Source organism: Scylla paramamosain, chromosome 2 (genome assembly GCF_035594125.1).
Source record: "Scylla paramamosain isolate STU-SP2022 chromosome 2, ASM3559412v1, whole genome shotgun sequence".
Lineage (NCBI taxonomy): Eukaryota > Metazoa > Arthropoda > Malacostraca > Decapoda > Portunidae > Scylla > Scylla paramamosain.
The window spans coordinates 16937232-16955000 of record NC_087152.1 but is presented as its reverse complement, the minus strand read 5'-3'; the positions used below and the strand labels follow the sequence as shown (position 1 = coordinate 16955000).

At 39.8% G+C, this 17769-nt stretch overlaps 1 long non-coding RNA gene across 1 annotated transcript in view; it reads left to right on the top strand.

The window, feature by feature from the left end:
- LOC135111084 (uncharacterized) overlaps nt 1-17488 on the top strand; it is a 166892-nt gene extending 149404 nt beyond the window's left edge. The window contains exon 3 of the long non-coding RNA XR_010273555.1: nt 17407-17488. This is a non-coding gene — a long non-coding RNA (uncharacterized LOC135111084). The remainder of the gene's footprint in view (nt 1-17406) is intronic.
- The last annotated feature ends 281 nt before the right edge of the window (nt 17489-17769 follow it).

Genomic DNA, 17769 nt, shown 5'->3' with positions numbered 1-17769 from the left:
GCCTCCCTTGTCGGTGTCGTGTTTGTCCTTGTTTCTCTCCTTCTTTTCCTGTACCTCCTTCATTTTCTCTCTCTCTCATTTTCACATAGGATTTTTTTCTCTTTGCCTCGCCTCAATGTTCAAGTCCATCTTTCCATTTATCCCTCTTCCCTTCTCCCATCACTTACCACACCCTCCCTCCGACTGTCGTTCTCTCTCTCCCCCACCCTCCATTCCCTCCCTCCCTCCCCCCACTAGGCAACTTCTCACCCACCACGACAAACAACGAATATTTCCGGTCACAGCGACACCCACAAACCCCTGCCGGCCATTACTCAGTGTGTCAGTGTGAGTAGTGGGAGAGCAGGGTACGAGGGAGTGGCTGTGGTGGTGGTGGTGGCGGCGGTGTAAAACTGAGAAGGAGGAGGTTTGGAAGGTGGCGGTGCTGGAAGGGAGTCGAGCGCTGGAGACATTGGAAGAGGAAGGGGGGGGGGAAGATGGAAGAGAGGAGGTGTTAAGTTCGGAGAGTGTGAGGGAGACATGAGAGAGAGGTAATGAAGAAACGTTGCTTTGGTGTTATATATTGTATGTTTTTTTTTCTATGTTTTTTTAATTCTTTTTTTTTTTTATGTTCTGTTTGTTCAATGTTGGCGTCCAGAATGTGTGAAGATTAATAAGATGGATGCGTTGAAAAATTAGAGCGAAGATGAGGTCAGTTTTGTGTTTTCTAGATGAAATAAGTATTTAAGAGGACTGGTGTAAAAATAACTGACTGAAAAACTGTAAGGGAAAAAAATGAGATATAGAAGAAGAAAAAAAAAGAATGAAGAAGAAGAAGAAGAAGAAGAAGAAGAAGAAGAAGAAGAAGAAGAAGAAGAAGAAGAAGAAGAAACAGAAAAAAAGGAAGATGAAGAAGAAGGAGAATGAAATGAGGAAGATTTTCAAAACAGAGAAAGGATATTCGTGATGAGAGAGAGAGAGAGAGAGAGAGAGAGAGAGAGAGAGAGAGAGAGAGAGAGAGAGAGAGAGAGAGAGTGTGTGTCAGTCACAATGGGAGGTGTGATATTATTTTCCCCATCACCACGCTCCCTCGTCTCATTATCACAATGTTTTCTTTTCACCTGCAGGGGAAAGATTCTTGTCTTTCACATTGTTTTTATCAGTAGGAAGTCACACGTTTATATTTTTAGTTTCAAATAAGACGTTTCCCCAAAAGTTGCTTGCTTGTTGATAGTCTCGAGTTGAAAAGAGTAAAGGGGACAAAGAGACAGAGAGAGAGAGAGAGAGAGAGAGAGAGAGAGAGAGAGAGAGAGAGAGAGAGAGAGAGAGAGAGAGAGAGAGAGATCGTGCAATCGCTTGGTCCGCTTTTTTTCTTTTTCTTTTTTTTTTTTATTCAACTTCGATATCTGTGGCGGTGGTCGTCTCTTGCCTTATCAGCGGCAGCCTTTTGAATACAAGAAAGTTGTGGGGGAATTCTCGGGCCGTTACGGTGTTTGCAGAGTCTTGACCAAAATGTGATATTGACAGCAAATACCAACCCGCCAGACTTGGGGAGTCGTGAAAACTTTCTTGTACCTTTTTATTTTCACCCCTTTTTTGTATTGAACATAGTGTATATTTTATTATTCACTCACGTGCAGTGATTGTCTTGTCCACGTGTCAGTAAAATCTCAAGGCAGTCACTAGTTTATATTCAGAGGACACACGCGTGAGTCAGCAATAACATCAATGATACATCACTGTGACACCCTCCTTTACCACAACATTCTGCTGTGCCCTCCAAGACACGTGCAGTGACCCGCTGTCTACTTTACGAGTCAATAAAATCTGAAGATAGTCACTAGTTTATATCCAGAGGAGACACAAAACTGTAATAACATCAACGGTGATACATCATTGTGATATATCCTCCTTCACCACGCCATGCTGCAATGCCCTCCAATACACCTACGCCATGCCACACATTCCATAGTCTACATACTTGCACAAGGCTGCCCTTCCTATACTCAATACGTTCACCACACACACCCCGGCGAGTCCCCTTTAAGGCCGAGGACCGTCCCCCGCTGTCCATCGCGTGTCACCTGTCTCACCTCCCTCGGCGCGCGTCACCCGTCGCCTTCCTTTACTGTCCCACTGTGCTGACATTCACGCTATACACGGTCGTCTGGCCTTGTCTTTGCTGTTAAAATCTGCCGTGAATATTGCCTCAAGAAAGGTCTATTGCTTATGCAACAAAGAAAATTCATGAATGTCTTTCATCACACACAAACACACACACACACACACACACACACACACACACACACACACAGAAGAACATAAGAAATAAGGGAAGCTGCAAGAAGCGACCAGGCTAACGTGGCAATGCCTGTATGAAATATACCTATCTATTTCCATCTATTATCCCCATCCATAAACTTGTCTAATCTTCTCTTAAAACTCTCTAGTGTCCTAGCACTAACAACATGATTACTGAGTCCGTTCCACTCATCTACCACTCTATTTGAGAACGAATTTTTTCCTATCTCCTTCCTAAACCTAAATTTTTTCAAGCTTGAACCCGTTATTTCTTGCTCTACCCTGGTTGCTGATCCTAAGAATTTTGCCTACATCCCCCTTATTATAACCCTTATACCACTTAAAGACTTCTATCAGGTCCCCTCTTAACCTACGTCTCTCTAAAGAATGTAAATTTAACAGCTTCAACCTCGCCTCGTAAGGAATACTCCTCATCCCCTGTATCCTTTTAAGTCATTCACACACACACACACACACACACACACACACACACACACACACACACACACACACACACACACACACACACACACACACACACACACACACACACACACACACACACACACACACACACACACACACACACACACACACACACACACACACACACACACACACACACACACACACACACACACACACACACACACACACACACACACACACACACACACACACACACACACACACACACACACACACACACCAAGTATAAATTCTTCTTGAAAGCGTGACTTTTAAATGAAACGTACTGCAATATGGTGGAGCACATTCACAAAGAGGAAATATTCCTATCTTTATCAATTCTCTTTATTTCCACCAATTATCTCTGCTGCAAATCCATTGTGCATCAGCCATTCAGTGGCTGGAAAAACTCGTTCTTTTATTTTTCAAAAAATTCACTAAGCCTCCAGCGCTGTGCTTCTTCCGGATTTTCTCAAAAAGTTTTAAATTCGAAGAGGATTCCGGCGTGAATATTTGTGAATGTGAAGCCTCAACTGGACACAGACAGAGAGATACTTAGAGAGAGAGAGAGAGAGAGAGAGAGAGAGAGAGAGAGAGAGAGAGAGAGAGAGAGAGAGAGAGAGAGAGAGAGAGAGAGAGAGAGAGAGAGAGAGAGAGAGATGAACACAAAGAGTTACAGACACAAATAGAGAAAGAGGCAAAGACACACGCAATTAGTGTCTATATGTTCAGTTGTTTTCACTGGATATTGCGCTGCGTCTCATTACAAGCGGCGGCTTCATCATCGCACCGCAGCACTTACGTAGCGTGCCTGCCTGGTGTCACTGACCTAGCGTCCCTTCCCCCCGGCATCTCTTTAGTGCAGTTGACCCACTAGTGTCTTACATCGCGAGGTGAGCAGCTGCTTGAGTGCCGCCCTTTGTGTGATATGAATTATACAGTATTTTTTTTTTTTTCCTCGTTGTGTGTTGCAGGTTCATGCAAGGATAATGATTCGAAAGTGCAGGAACGTTCTTCTTTTTTGGCGGGGCCTTTTTAGAGCTCTCGGTTGCTTTCATATCGAGAAAATATTGACTTTTATCATCTCGTGGCGTTCTCTGTATGCATCATTATCGGTTTCATCATGAACAATTTATTTATTTATTTTTTTATTGATGATCGTTAATATAGAGGCATTGCTAACACCTGCAATATCCGGGTACGTATGTACAGACTGAAGGTAGTAAACACAAGTCACAAATCATTTACTCCTGCACTTACATTCTATCTTAATTTGCGACTTTTTTTTCTCTCTCTCTCTCTCTCTCTCTCTCTCTCTCTCTCTCTCTCTCTCTCTCTCTCTCTCTCTCTCTCTCTCTCTCTCTCTCTCTCTCTCTCTCTCTCTCTCTCTCTCTCTCTCTCTCTCTCTCTCTCTCTCTCTCTATTGGTGTTAGTGCAAGGTGTTGACGTGTGAATCTTTATTTGGGATTCTTTGTCCTACATCCTTGTTATATGTTAATGATTCCCCCACGTCCGCTAAATTCCACCCACGGCAACAATAGTGACGTCTACTCACAACCTCCGATTTGTCAGCAGAAAGTAAAAAGATGTCCTTGATTTTCTATGGGACGAGAAACTTCAGAAATGTATATTATGTCAATTATGCTATTTCTTTGTAGAATAGAAAAGAAAAAAAAACACAGGTAGATGCTGAAACATATATGCATATTTTTTATTTATTTCATTTAAGCACACACAATATTTTAAGTAATTATTGCCCTCCGTTCATTGATTTACGGCCATAAATCTATCAAATTTTTCGTGCGTAGTTTATCTTAAAGTTGATGCCTAATGTCCTATATATTGATTTATCCATTTAGTCGCGCTGTAACACACACACACACACACATACACACACACACACTCTCACACACACACACACACACACACACACACACACACACACACACACACACACACACACACACACACACATTTAACAGAGCATTTGTTGAGCTCAGAATTATCGTGTGGTAATTCTGATTTATGTAAACACTCGCCTCATAAATCGAGATTGAGTCACATAAGTCACTGGCAGAGGAGGGGATCCTCGGAGTGGAGCGGAAGTGTTACTGCCACCGTGGCACAGACACAGAGGTTCCATTGTTAGGTTCAATGCTGCCACATATTCTCATCTCATGTAATATCTGCTTTAACCTTACCTATATAGTCATTCATATTCAGATTTTTTACTTTAGTGGGCAAAATAAGCACAGTCTTATAGTAACAGAAGTATATTACAAAGTACAGCGCACGTATGAATGATATGAATTCCTTCGCACATAAAAAGAACACAATGTAGAAGGCAATATAGATGTGTGTGTGTGTGTGTGTGTGTGTGTGTGTGTGTGTGTGTGTGGTGACGACGGTAACATTAAAGCAGATAAGAATGAATATCCATCCTCACACATTTTTTCTCTCATTCTTTCGTTCGTACCTCTTTATCACGGAATGAAGGCTGGATGGCCCCGTCATGGCGCGCCCCCTTTGTTCACGCTGATTACTTCCAAATTACCTCCACGCTGCCCATCCCACTACGCCGCATCTTCCATCAGCAGAGTGCGGCGTGACGTGAGTGGTAGGCAACAGGGCTCCACCAGGGAACATTTTCAGAATCCCTCCCTCGCAACCGGTCCACGGGATGACTTTAATATACGACTGTAATTCGCATATTCTGATTACCAGATTAGCATTTCCATTAATATTCCGTTGAAGTGCGTGATGTTGGCGGAGTCTGCCATATTATACATTTGTAAACACAGCAGGAAATGTCATAAATATTTGGAATATTTTTGTCAACTTGGATCAGTTATCAGGGAATTCTTTCTTCCAGTGAAGTTAGCTAAGAAAATGTAAAATAAAAGACAGAAATAAAATAATAGGTTCACTGTCTCATTACCTACATATTCTCTGTTAAAATATTTTGAAATGTCTCTCTTTGCTTAAGTTTAGTTGCATTTTTCATTCCTGTCCCGGAGGTGACGCATGAGGCGCGTGACGCAGACCTCAGCCTCACCCTGGTGGAACTCACACCCGTAATTATCACAACACTGGAACTATTGATGCGAAATTTAGGGAAAGAGTTATATTTTCTGTAAAATTCAGCGACAGCGTACTTCCAATCATCACAGTTCTGCAGCAATCAACCGAAAAGTTACGATAAAATATTACTATTTATAATGTTGAGTCACATCGTGCTTTTAATCATCGGAATACAGGAAATTTTGTAGTAAAACTTATAAAAATTTATTATTTTTATTATAAAACAAATGAAAAACTAATCCCTTCTTGTCGAATCACTTTCAATGTAAACCATTTGACTTGCAAGATTGTTACGTGACCTTTGCAAGCTGTGGTTCACGGTGCCAAAAGTCGGAGGATTCCAAATGAACACAAGTTACTCTGGACAAGGAAAACTCCCCAGTTTGGCAGGATACTGACAGACAGGAAAGAATTCCGTAAATTCAACTCCTTTTTTGACTCATATTCTTTGTACCTTCTAAATAGATACCAGTTTCACGTTAAGGAGGTCTACAGGATGGCTGTTGTGGCGGCCTTCTTCGTATTACTACACACACACACACACACACACACACACACACACACACACACACACACACACACACACACACACACACACACACAGAGAGAGAGAGAGAGAGAGAGAGAGAGAGAGAGAGAGAGAGAGAGAGAGAGAGAGAGAGAGAGAGAGAGAGAGAGAGAGAGAGAGAGAGAGAGCTAGACTTTCCTCTGAGCTTGGTTGCTTGTTTCTGCCACCGGGACTCGTTCGCTTGGTTCATGAGTGTTACGTTCTTTCAGCATAGAAGTGTAAGGTTCCCAAAACATGTTAATAGCAGTTATTAGATTTTATCGGTGATTTTTATCAAGGAGGATCCCTTTTCTGAACATAATGCTTTCATCAATTTGCATAGTAATGATAGGAATTTGAGCTTCTTTGAGGAAACCCTTTCAAAGTGTATAGCCTTAGAAAATCTAGAGTTTTGTAATTTTATATTTGTATCACGCCTCGACCAGTTCAGTATGGTGATAGTCATGATCCATAGTTGAGTAACATGCCGCAGTAGCACGGTCTTTGTAGTTTTATATCCGTCCCACGCAGCGACCACGTCAATTAAGGCGTGACTAATTCAAATGAATATGATAATATAAGCGAAGCCGCGAGAAGCTATCAGGTCTTTTTTTTTTTTATGTAGAAAGAACACTGGCCAAGGGCAAGAAAAATCCAATAAAAAAATATGCCCACTGAAATGCCAGTCCCATAAAAGGGTCAAAGCAGTGGTCAAAAATTGATGAATAAGTGTCTTGAAACCTCCCTCTTGAAGGAATTGAAGTCATAGGAAGGTGGAAATATAGAAGCAGGCAGGGAGTTCCAGAGTTTACCAGAGGAAGCGATGAATGACTGGGAATGCTGGTTAACTCTTGCGTTAGAGAGGTGGACAGAACAGGGGTGAGAGAAAGAAGAAAGCCTTGTACAGCGAGGCCGAGGGAGGAGGGGAGGCATGCAGTTAGCAAGATCAGAAGAGCAGTTAGCATGAAAATAGCAGTAGAAGACAGCTAGATATGCAACACTGCGGCGGTGAGAGAGAGGCTGAAGACAGTCAGTTAGAGGAGAGGAGTTGATGAGACGAAAAGCTTTTGATTCCACCCTGTCTAGAAGAGCAGTATGAGTGGAACCCCCAGACATGTGAAGCATACTCCATACATGGACGGATAAGGCCCTTGTACAGAGTTAGCAGCTGGGGGGGTTGAGAAAAACTGGCGAAGTCGTCTCAGAACACCTAACTTCATAGAAGCTGTTTTAGCTAGAGATGAGATGTGAAGTTTCCAGTTCAGATTATAAGTAAAGGACAGACTGATGATGTTCAGTGTAGAAGAGGGGGACAGTTGAGTGTCATTGAAGAAGAGGGGATAGTTGTCTGGAAGGTTGTGTCGAGTTGATAGATGGAGGAATTGAGTTTTTGAGGCATTGAACAATACCAAGTTTGCTCTGCCCCAATCAGAAATTTTAGAAAGATCAGAAGTCAAGCGTTTTGTGGCTTCCCTGCGTGAAATGTTTATCTTCTGAAGGGTTGGACGTTTATGAAAAGACATGGAAATGTGCAGAGTGGTATCATCAGCGTAGGAGTGGATAGGACAAGAAGTTTGGTTTAAAAGATCATTAATGAATAATAAGAAGAGAGTAGGTGACAGGACAGAACCCTGAGGAACACCACTGTTAATAGATTTAGGAGAAGAACAGTGACCGTCTACCACAGCAGCAATAGAACGGTCAGAAAGGAAACTTGGGATGAAGTTACAAAGAGAAGGATAGAAACCATAGGAGGGTAGTTTGGAAATCAAAGCTTTGTGCCAGACTCTATCAAAAGTTTTTGATATGTCCAAGGCAACAACAAAAGTTTCACCAAAATCTCTAAAAGAGGATGACCAAGACTCAGTAAGGAAAGCCAGAAGATCACCAGTAGAGCGGCCTTGACGGACCCCATATTGGCGATCAGATAGAAGGTTGTGAAGTGATAGATGTTTAAGAATCTTCCTGTTGAGGATAGATTCAAAAACTTTAGATAGGCAGGAAATTAAAGCAATAGGACGGTAGTTTAGTCACGTGGTAGACGGTAGTCTACACGTGGAAGCCCTAATTTGGTAAAAGACGCGATCACTCTCTCATTTATGATGTTTAATTTCTCTGCGTCTTGAAAATGTTTGGTAAATTTACATTTATTTTTTTTTCTTATAAAACATTATAAAAGGATAATTATTTCTTGGAATATCAATTACGTAACTTAAGAGTTTGCATTTTATATTCTTCCCCATTTTATATCCGCATTCGGTAAATTTTCTTGTAATGCACTGATGTTTCCGAGAGTGACCTTGATCCTGGAAATATTATAGAATGGCTATAAATTTTAATCACGAATTATAAATAAATGAGCATCGAAGAAATCCATCAAACTAATTAATACTACAGCGCTACTTGGCGTGCGATCCTCTGATGGCGTGAGTGATGTGTTCACCTTGGTGCCAGTTCTTACCTGTTTCGATCACGTGATTTTTTAACATTCGAGAAAAGGAGAAATATGCTTGCTTTTTACTTTGACCAGTAATATTCAGAGGCTTTGATAACATATTAGTTAAAGGATACATGTTTCCCTGGAGTTCAACTTACTGCAGTTTATAGGGAATTAAACATTGTGATTTTTGAGGAATGAGATGGGAGAAATAGTTTTCACCTGATTAGTAATATTCAGAGGCTCAGGAGAATACTAGTTAAATAGCAGCGTTCCTTTGTTAGTGTGCTCAATGTGCAGTTTCTTACCTATTTTAATAATGTCATTTTTGAGACTTGAGAAGGAAAGAGTGCAGTTTTTTTTTTCATGATTAATTATATTCAGAGGCTGTGATATAATATTAGTTAAATAGTACTGTTCCTGTGATGATAAACACAAAGCGTCCACCTTACTGCAGTTTCAAACCTATTTTAACATTATCATTTTTAACAAACGAGAAAGGATATATATATATATATATATATATATATATATATATATATATATATATATATATATATATATATATATATATATATATATATATATATATATATATATATATATATATATATATATATATATATATATATATATATATATATATATATATATATATATATATATATATATATATATATATATATATATATATATTTATTTATTTTTTACTGATATACAAAGACTTTGATATAATATTCCATAAATTCCACTTTACTGCGACGGTTCTTGCCTTCATTACCATCTACATAATGTGCTTTGAATTAATACAGCACGAATGAGGTTTTAAATTTCCGTCTTATTCTTGAAAATTAAAATCGCTTCGTTTATTTTATATTACTGATGAGCTGCTTCTTTCCTGCCTGAGGCGATACATTGAGATTAGCGAGGAAAGCTGCACCGGTGCTTGCAAACATTACTCTGGATTCATTGGTAAGGCCCATCGAGATCAGGGTCAAAGAGAGAGAGAGAGAGAGAGAGAGAGAGAGAGAGAGAGAGAGAGAGAGAGAGAGAGAGAGAGAGAGAGAGAGAGAGAGAGAGAGAGAGAGAGAGAGAGAGAGAGAGAGAGAGAGAGGGAGAGAGAGGGAGCAGGAGGGCACAATGCGTAGAAGATAAGACTGTTACTTTCTCTAGTATCGTGCGCAGAAGTGACAGCTGGGACAGTAAGAGCCATGCCGCCATGTGTCGCTGCCTGAACCACTCACTGCCTCTCAATATTGCCTCCCAGAACACATTTCCCGAACTCTTATAGGAGTAGTGATGCGAGGAGGAGGATGCAGAAAGGACGTATTGCTTCTATTTTCTGCTGCTGCATCAAAGTCGCAATGCCACATGCTCGTAATGTACAATGATGGGAGATTTAAAGGGAAATATTTCATCCACTTCTAGTCTTATTGGTAATTTTAGTCTTTTGATGGTCCCGACTGTGTTTGATGCATGTTCCATTGACAGTTGGTGATGGAAGTGCATTACAAACACTGCTAGGGATAGGGTGTATGATAAGAACGGTCTCTTTTACATATGCACTTACTGAGGTGCCATGCCCCTACAGACGCTGGTGGCTATGGAATCTCTCTCTCTCTCTCTCTCTCTCTCTCTCTCTCTCTCTCTCTCTCTCTCTCTCTCTCTCTCTGGTCAACTCTAGCAGATGGCCTGCCTTACTTACATTTTCCACTGCTCTCGCTATTCCATCCATGCACTTTTCTCTTTGCCTGCCTCATATACAGGAGCGTTAAAAGAGTATCAGCTAATCTGACTAACCTTTGTGAGTCTCCACACTGAAGAGGCACTATTGTGATTCCTCGTATATACAGTGCGCACGCCACATATACATCGATGGCGGCTGCTCACAGATCTGGCTGACTCCCAATTCCCAGAGAGGGAGGGGACCTAAGCGTTTGGAGGATCTCCATCAGTGTGAGGGGGATTAATGGCTCCTTCCTCTCCGGCCGTTGGTCTTGTGGAGCGGACGAGGCTCGGGGATGGAGGATGGAATCTGTCCTTTCCTCAGGCTCTGTTTCCTGCGTGACGTTTGTTGAACTAGAACTTCAGGCTCAACGCGGTGCCAGGGGTTATTGGGGTCAGCGGTGGGATTCTGGCCACCTTCCCTTGTAGATTTTGTAGTACTATATGTTGGCTTCCCTTTGAAGGAGACATTCCTCGTAGAAGATTAACTCTGATCTAGAGTTAATCTCCGCTATAGACTGTGGATAGGTGCTGGAAAAGCTGCCTGTGAGTCTACCTCTTTGAAGTGCTCTTACCTGGCAAGAAATGTCCTGGATTAAAGATTTATCGAGATACAAACGTAAAGTCGCAGTCTGTCACAACTCAACCTCTCCTCTACTCTCTTCTCACCTTTTCTTTTCCTTCACGAAGACGAAAGCAGCTGCTGGAAGGATAAAGTGTCATTAACATGTACAGTCAGGATGTTCACAGTGGCAGATTTAGTGACCATGTCCCTCACCAGGCTATCCTCCACCTCTCTACATCGTTAGACAAACAAATGTAAAAGGTTGTGAGCCACAGTACTTGCGTGGACGCACTTCGTTAACTTCCTTCGCCACCTATTTTCCTGCATTACCTGAGTGATAGCTGCAAACTTCCCCAACACTCAAGTGAAGATATCAAGCTGATCTTGGAGACTCAACAACAGGCATACAAAACTGCAATATAAATCCTAATGCAAGAGGTGAACAACTGACTGAAGTTACTGGAATCTCGCAACTAGGATTTGGTTCATTTGCTCGAATTCACCCAGCGACAAAGTCGATAACTTGACCAAAGATTACAAGGCACTAAAGAAATGGTACAACTGAAGAAATAAAATATAATTAAAACTGCTGTTGAAGATAAGATACCGGCCTTGAAAGACGGTAATGTGCTATAAAGAGGACTATTCGCGACGAAATAATCTTCGCTTCAGTGGTCTCGAAGACAAGTATGAGCGAGTCGTGGTAAGTAACTCAGGTAAAGACCCAACGCCTGCTCCGAGATCGGTTTAAGTAAGAAACAGTGCCTATTGAAAGAGCCCACCAAGTGGGACTTCACAGCAACATACAAGCATATCGTCCTCGTACTATAATGGAAAGATTCAGCAACTTCAATGACCGCCAGCTTGTCCTTCATAACTCCCACAGATTGAAAGGCAATAACATCATCAGTGAGGACCTGTTTGAATCATCAATGGAACTAAGGGAAACTCAGTTGCTTGCTCTGAATCATGCCAAAGCATCGGGTGATATTGCTTACTTCAGTCACACGAAGCTCATTATTCGAGACAGAAATGAACTTGCAAGTATTGCCAAGGCAAAGAACCAGTCCACTACATCCTCTCCTGCCTCTGCCACTACTGTTGCCCGTTTCCGAGTCGCTGCCGAAACTGGTACTGCTGCTGTATCGAGTAGTTGTACTACGCAAGGTGCTTGTGCTGCTTCTGTTACTGTGGTGGGTGACTGGGGTCGGTGCTGCCTCTGCTTCTGGTGACGGTGCTTCAACTTCCACAAGTGCTGGAGCTAGCTGGTACTGGTTCTAAGTCACTTGGTGATACCGGCACTGGAAAAACGAAGTACCAGAACGAGAAGTAGAAAACAGTCAAATAAATAAGTCAAGATTAGTAAAGTCAAGTCTGATTACGTATATCAACATCGAATGTCCTTTCTTCTTTTTTATCTGAGTGATAAAGTAGTAATTGAGTTACTAAGCACTGGTTTTTCATTCATCATCTTGTGATGAATTTAATAAACTGACAAACTTCACAGCAAGAACAATGATACACATTTTCTAGAAATACTTGATCCAGATCAACACAGCACGAACAGTGTTTCAATACCAAACTCTGATTATATATTTACACAAAGTGAATTTGAAAACAGCAAGTTACCAGTCGCTCTTATGTACAAAATCAATAGTATTCCCAATAATCTAGAAAATTTTTCTTTTACAATCAGGAATGTTTGCAACACTCCACAGATCTTTTGTCCTTTTGTGAAACAACAGTCTGATAATACTGAATACATGCATCGTCTCGGTGGTTACTGGTTATTCACACAAAGCAGGAATCATTATGGAGGGGGAGCTGTGTTTGTATGTGAAAAAAAAAAAAAATAATAATAATTCCATGTCATGAAGTGATAGATATTTGGTTGATGAGGGATGATGTTGGATCTTTATTTATTGAGGCAACCTTATATCGCAAACCAAATGCAAGCATATTGAATTTTAATTTTAATGACTCACTTGAAATTCTTCTTAATTGGGTATCTGTAGCGGACAAGAGATATAGGTAAATGGGTGATATTAACCTGAATTTATTGAATGTTTCAGATATGAATATAAAAGCATATGTGGATTTCTCGTTAGTTGTGTTTTTCATCCACACATAAACAAACCACCACGAGTTAAACAGAATGCTACAATCATCGATCATATATGGACCAACAGAGCAGATATTGTATCAACAGGATGTATTTTATTTAGTGATGTGTATGACCATTTTGCTTCATTTCTATTCTTTACAGCCAGTGTTCCTTGCCCTAATGTGCTAAAAGTTTCCTTTAGGGGTCATAACAATGTAGATCTACAATAATTATGTCAAGCCATATCAGAATAAATTAATGAATTACTTATAAATGATAATATTAATGCATCACATAATGCCTTTTCTGAAGCTTTTATTAAAATGTTTGATATGATTTATCATAGGAAAACAGTTATGATTAAAGACAAACCGTTAAGTAAATCTTGGATCACTGCTGCATTGTCATAACTGATTAAAGAAAAGCATAAATTATATAAAAAAAATGTACCATTATGGAATTAAAAAACAATTTCTAGACTAACTATGTACACAACGGAAGGCAGTGCACTGTAATAGATAATGTAGTATCAGCTGTAAATGTGGTTTAAAAGGGATCCCTCTGGGACATACTTCATTCGTCACTATTCTGTTTTTGTTATATGGAAATGATATTGTGGAGTCTTCAAAAGTATTTCGTTTTGCATTGTTTGCAGATGATATTAATGATACTCTTTCAAAACACTGATATGATCTCTTTTACTAGAACATCAAATTTTGAATTAGTCAGTTTCCACTTGGCTTTTAAGTAACAAATTGTACTTAAAAGTAACAAAAAAATGAATATATAGTCTTGCAGGTAACAAAGTGATTTATGTGAATATTTTAATTAAGCCGTGTGATCAAACTTTACAGAGATCCTTTTTCAGTTAAATATCTTGTTTAATTATTGAACACAGACTTACTTGGAGCGACCACATCAGTCACATACATAGTAAAATTGGAAGGTCATGTGGTGCACTGCATAAAGATAAGCATTTGTTACCTCCTGAGTCACTTAAAGTACAGATGTATCCTTATTTGCAATGTAGCGTGGGTTGTGGCTGACAAGTCAATTCCAAATAAATAAGTTATTATGCAAAAAAAAAAAAAAAAGATTCGGATACCGGCTAAAAAAATTATCATGAAGATACTGTACCGATTTTCAAATGGAAATGCACCAAATTTTCAAAACTGGAAACATATTTGTACACACACACACACACACACACACACACACACACACACACACACACACACACACACACACACACACACACACACACACACACACATATATATATATATATATATATATATATATATATATATATATGAATTTGGCGTCTCACTGCAGCTGTCTGGTGGTGAGAGGTGACACACGGGGCTGTTAGTTACTACATCACCTGTGCATTAATATAAAAGTATGATTCTGTGAAACTATCCACATCTTTGTAATTATGTACGCCGTGAATATTAATCGAGTGAGAAATATGGGAGGCAATTATAAAGAGGTATATATGGCATGTACATTTTTCCACCATTATCATTCTCCTCTATCATTGATCACCCTCACCACTATTACCCCACACACACACACACACACACACACACACACACACACACACACACACACACACACACACACACACACACACACACACGAGTGCTTCCATTAATCAGAGGCGAATAAAGGTGACGATCCAACACTCTCCCACATCCCAAACTGCCAGACACTCCTGCCCAGAGCACCCCGCGCCTCCCTCGCCTTTATGAAGTGAAAAGGTAACAACACCAAGAGGGGGATGTCACTTCCTGGACATGAATAGAACATCTGTGCTGAAGTTAGAGGCTCACACACACACACAGACACACACACACACACACACACTTACTTATTTACTTACTTATTCGCTTACCTACATAAACGCACACATTCACGGACACAAAACAGAGAAGACATCACGTATAAAAAAAAAACGTCATGTCTAGAAGTTATAGAATACAGTACCTCTGTCTAAAAAATAAATAAATAAATAATAAAAATAAATTAATACATGTCTATCTGAAAAAAAAAAAAATAGGAATGAGAAAATGTCCAAGTTCTATAACGAAAAATAAAACGGGGTAAAACCAAACGAAATAAAAAAAAATCATAAATAAAAGAAAGAAAAATGAAAAGAGAACAACACAAACTTGAAAGAAACAAGCGAAAATTTCATAACAATACCAAGCTTTCTTTTTATTTCTGAATATAATATTGCATTTTTTTTCTATTTTTTTTTTCTTATTCAGATATACTTCCCTTCTAGGTGACTGGAATGTACTAGAGGGGACATGAAACCTAAGAAAATAAGAAAACTGAAGCAGAAGAGAAAGAAGCATGAAATACGTCTTATTTTCTTTTCATTACGGAGTATGATGTCGTTCCATGATCTTTTTCTTATTATTTTTCATTCATTTTATGCAGATGGAGATCACGCTTAGTAACTTGACGTATGCTAAATGTGAAAACATGCTAGGAAAATAAGAAGTCGGGAGCGAAAAACACATGTAAAATCAGGTATTCTATTGATTTATTTGTTTATGTATTTATTTTATATTTCTGAGTTTGATATTATATACGTCCACTTTTTCTTTATTTGCCTTCCGATTTGACTCGTGCCTTGAACCCTGGTAGTATGTGCCAGAAGTGACAGCAGACTAAGTAAGCAAGAATATAACATGTTACATAAAAACGTCGTATATTCTTTTCCACTGCTGAGTTTGATATTGTTTTCGCCTTCCTATTTTTTCATGTCTTATAAACCTGGCAGTATATTATATACCCCAGAGAACACAGCAAAAATGAAAAATATCACAAAACCGCTTAATCTTTTTTTGTTTTGTTTTTGTTTGTTTGTTTGTTTCACTCAGATATTTTCTTCCGTGGACAGGTGTGACTCGCGCCTCCAAGTGTAGCACTGTGGATAAAACATCACACACGTAAAACTGAAATGGCTGTCAGTAACGCCAGGAATAAGCAGCGTCATTTTTCCTTATTTCATTTCGATATCTTTCTGCTTTTTTTGCACTGGCAGATGTGACGCGCCTGAAAATCTGACACTATAGAGGGGCACATCACACCTGCAAAATTGAAATGCAAGTGAGTAGCATGTGGAATAGATCGCATCATACATTATTTCATTACGATGTCTTTCTGCATTTTTTTCGGTGTTAGGTGTTCTCCACGCCTCCGAGCGTAGCACTGTAGAGGGGACATTGCACCTGCAAAGTTGAAACGCCCGTGAGTAACGCGTGGAATAAAGCATAGACACTAATAACCGTTGGTCGGCAGCGTAGCGGGACGGCGGGCGACCATCAGTCTCCCTCCGCGCCTCATTTATTGACGGGGTAATTAAACAAAGCCTTGTTACATTTAGCCCATTTGATGCCAATAATTTCCTTTACGGCCCAACTCCACGCACTCATTTTCAGCCCTCCGATTCACGCTGCCCTTTATAAATTGAACGTTTTTCGAATATTTTCATTTTTTCTCTCATTCTTACTTCAGTAGCACGATATTCAAACTGATCAGAAGCAGCGGAGAGAGAGAGAGAGAGAGAGAGAGAGAGAGAGAGAGAGAGAGAGAGAGAGAGAGAGAGAGAGAGAGAGAGAGAGAATGCTAACGAATATAAAACTCATATAATGATAGTAATAATGCTAATGATTGCTTTTGTAAGAGGGGCACTGGCCAATGGCAACAAACTATATATAAAAAAGGGCCCATTGAGGTGCCAATCCCTAAGGAAGAGCCAAAAGGTTAAGTCATAATAATGGTAATAATGATAGCAGGGAGGAAGTGAGGAAAGTCCAATGATAAGAGCAACAATGGCGGGAGTAAACACTTCACCAACAAGAGAATGTATTAATCGGAGAGTTATTTTTGTATACATATCCATGAGTAATTAGAGCAGATTAATAGCACCGCAACTTAACACACACACACACACACACACACACACACACACACACACACACACACACACACACACACACTCAAACACAACAATTCTACGTAGACTCCGCATTTGCACTCGGTTCTGGAGTATTGGAAAATATACAAGCAGTTTCGAGAGGGAATAAAAAAAGAAAAAAATCAGGAGTATTGGATGAAAAAAAAAAGAAAAAAAATCAAGCTTGTACTTCAACGATGATTTTTTACCTCCATTCTCCCGGTAGATTGAAATGGCTGAGGACTGATGCCTGACGAACTGTGGACGGTTCTGGTGCTAAACAGTACTAAGGCACGTGAGTGTTGACCTTTCAGTATTGGATTTAGTAGTGTTTGCCTAAATGCCTGCCATGTTTAGGTGTTTAGCGTATAGTGTGTGTGTGTGTGTGTGTGTGTGTGTGTGTGCGTTTTTTTTCCTTGTGTATGCATGTATATATTTTGACTTGTGTGTGTGTTTGCTTTGTTTTATTCGTGAACTTTCCTCATCATCATTATGTCTTGCTGTATTTTCTTTATATAAAGGTATTATAAATCTATTTTATTATTAATTGCGTGTAATAAGAATTTTATACTGAAAAGTCGTGGTCGAG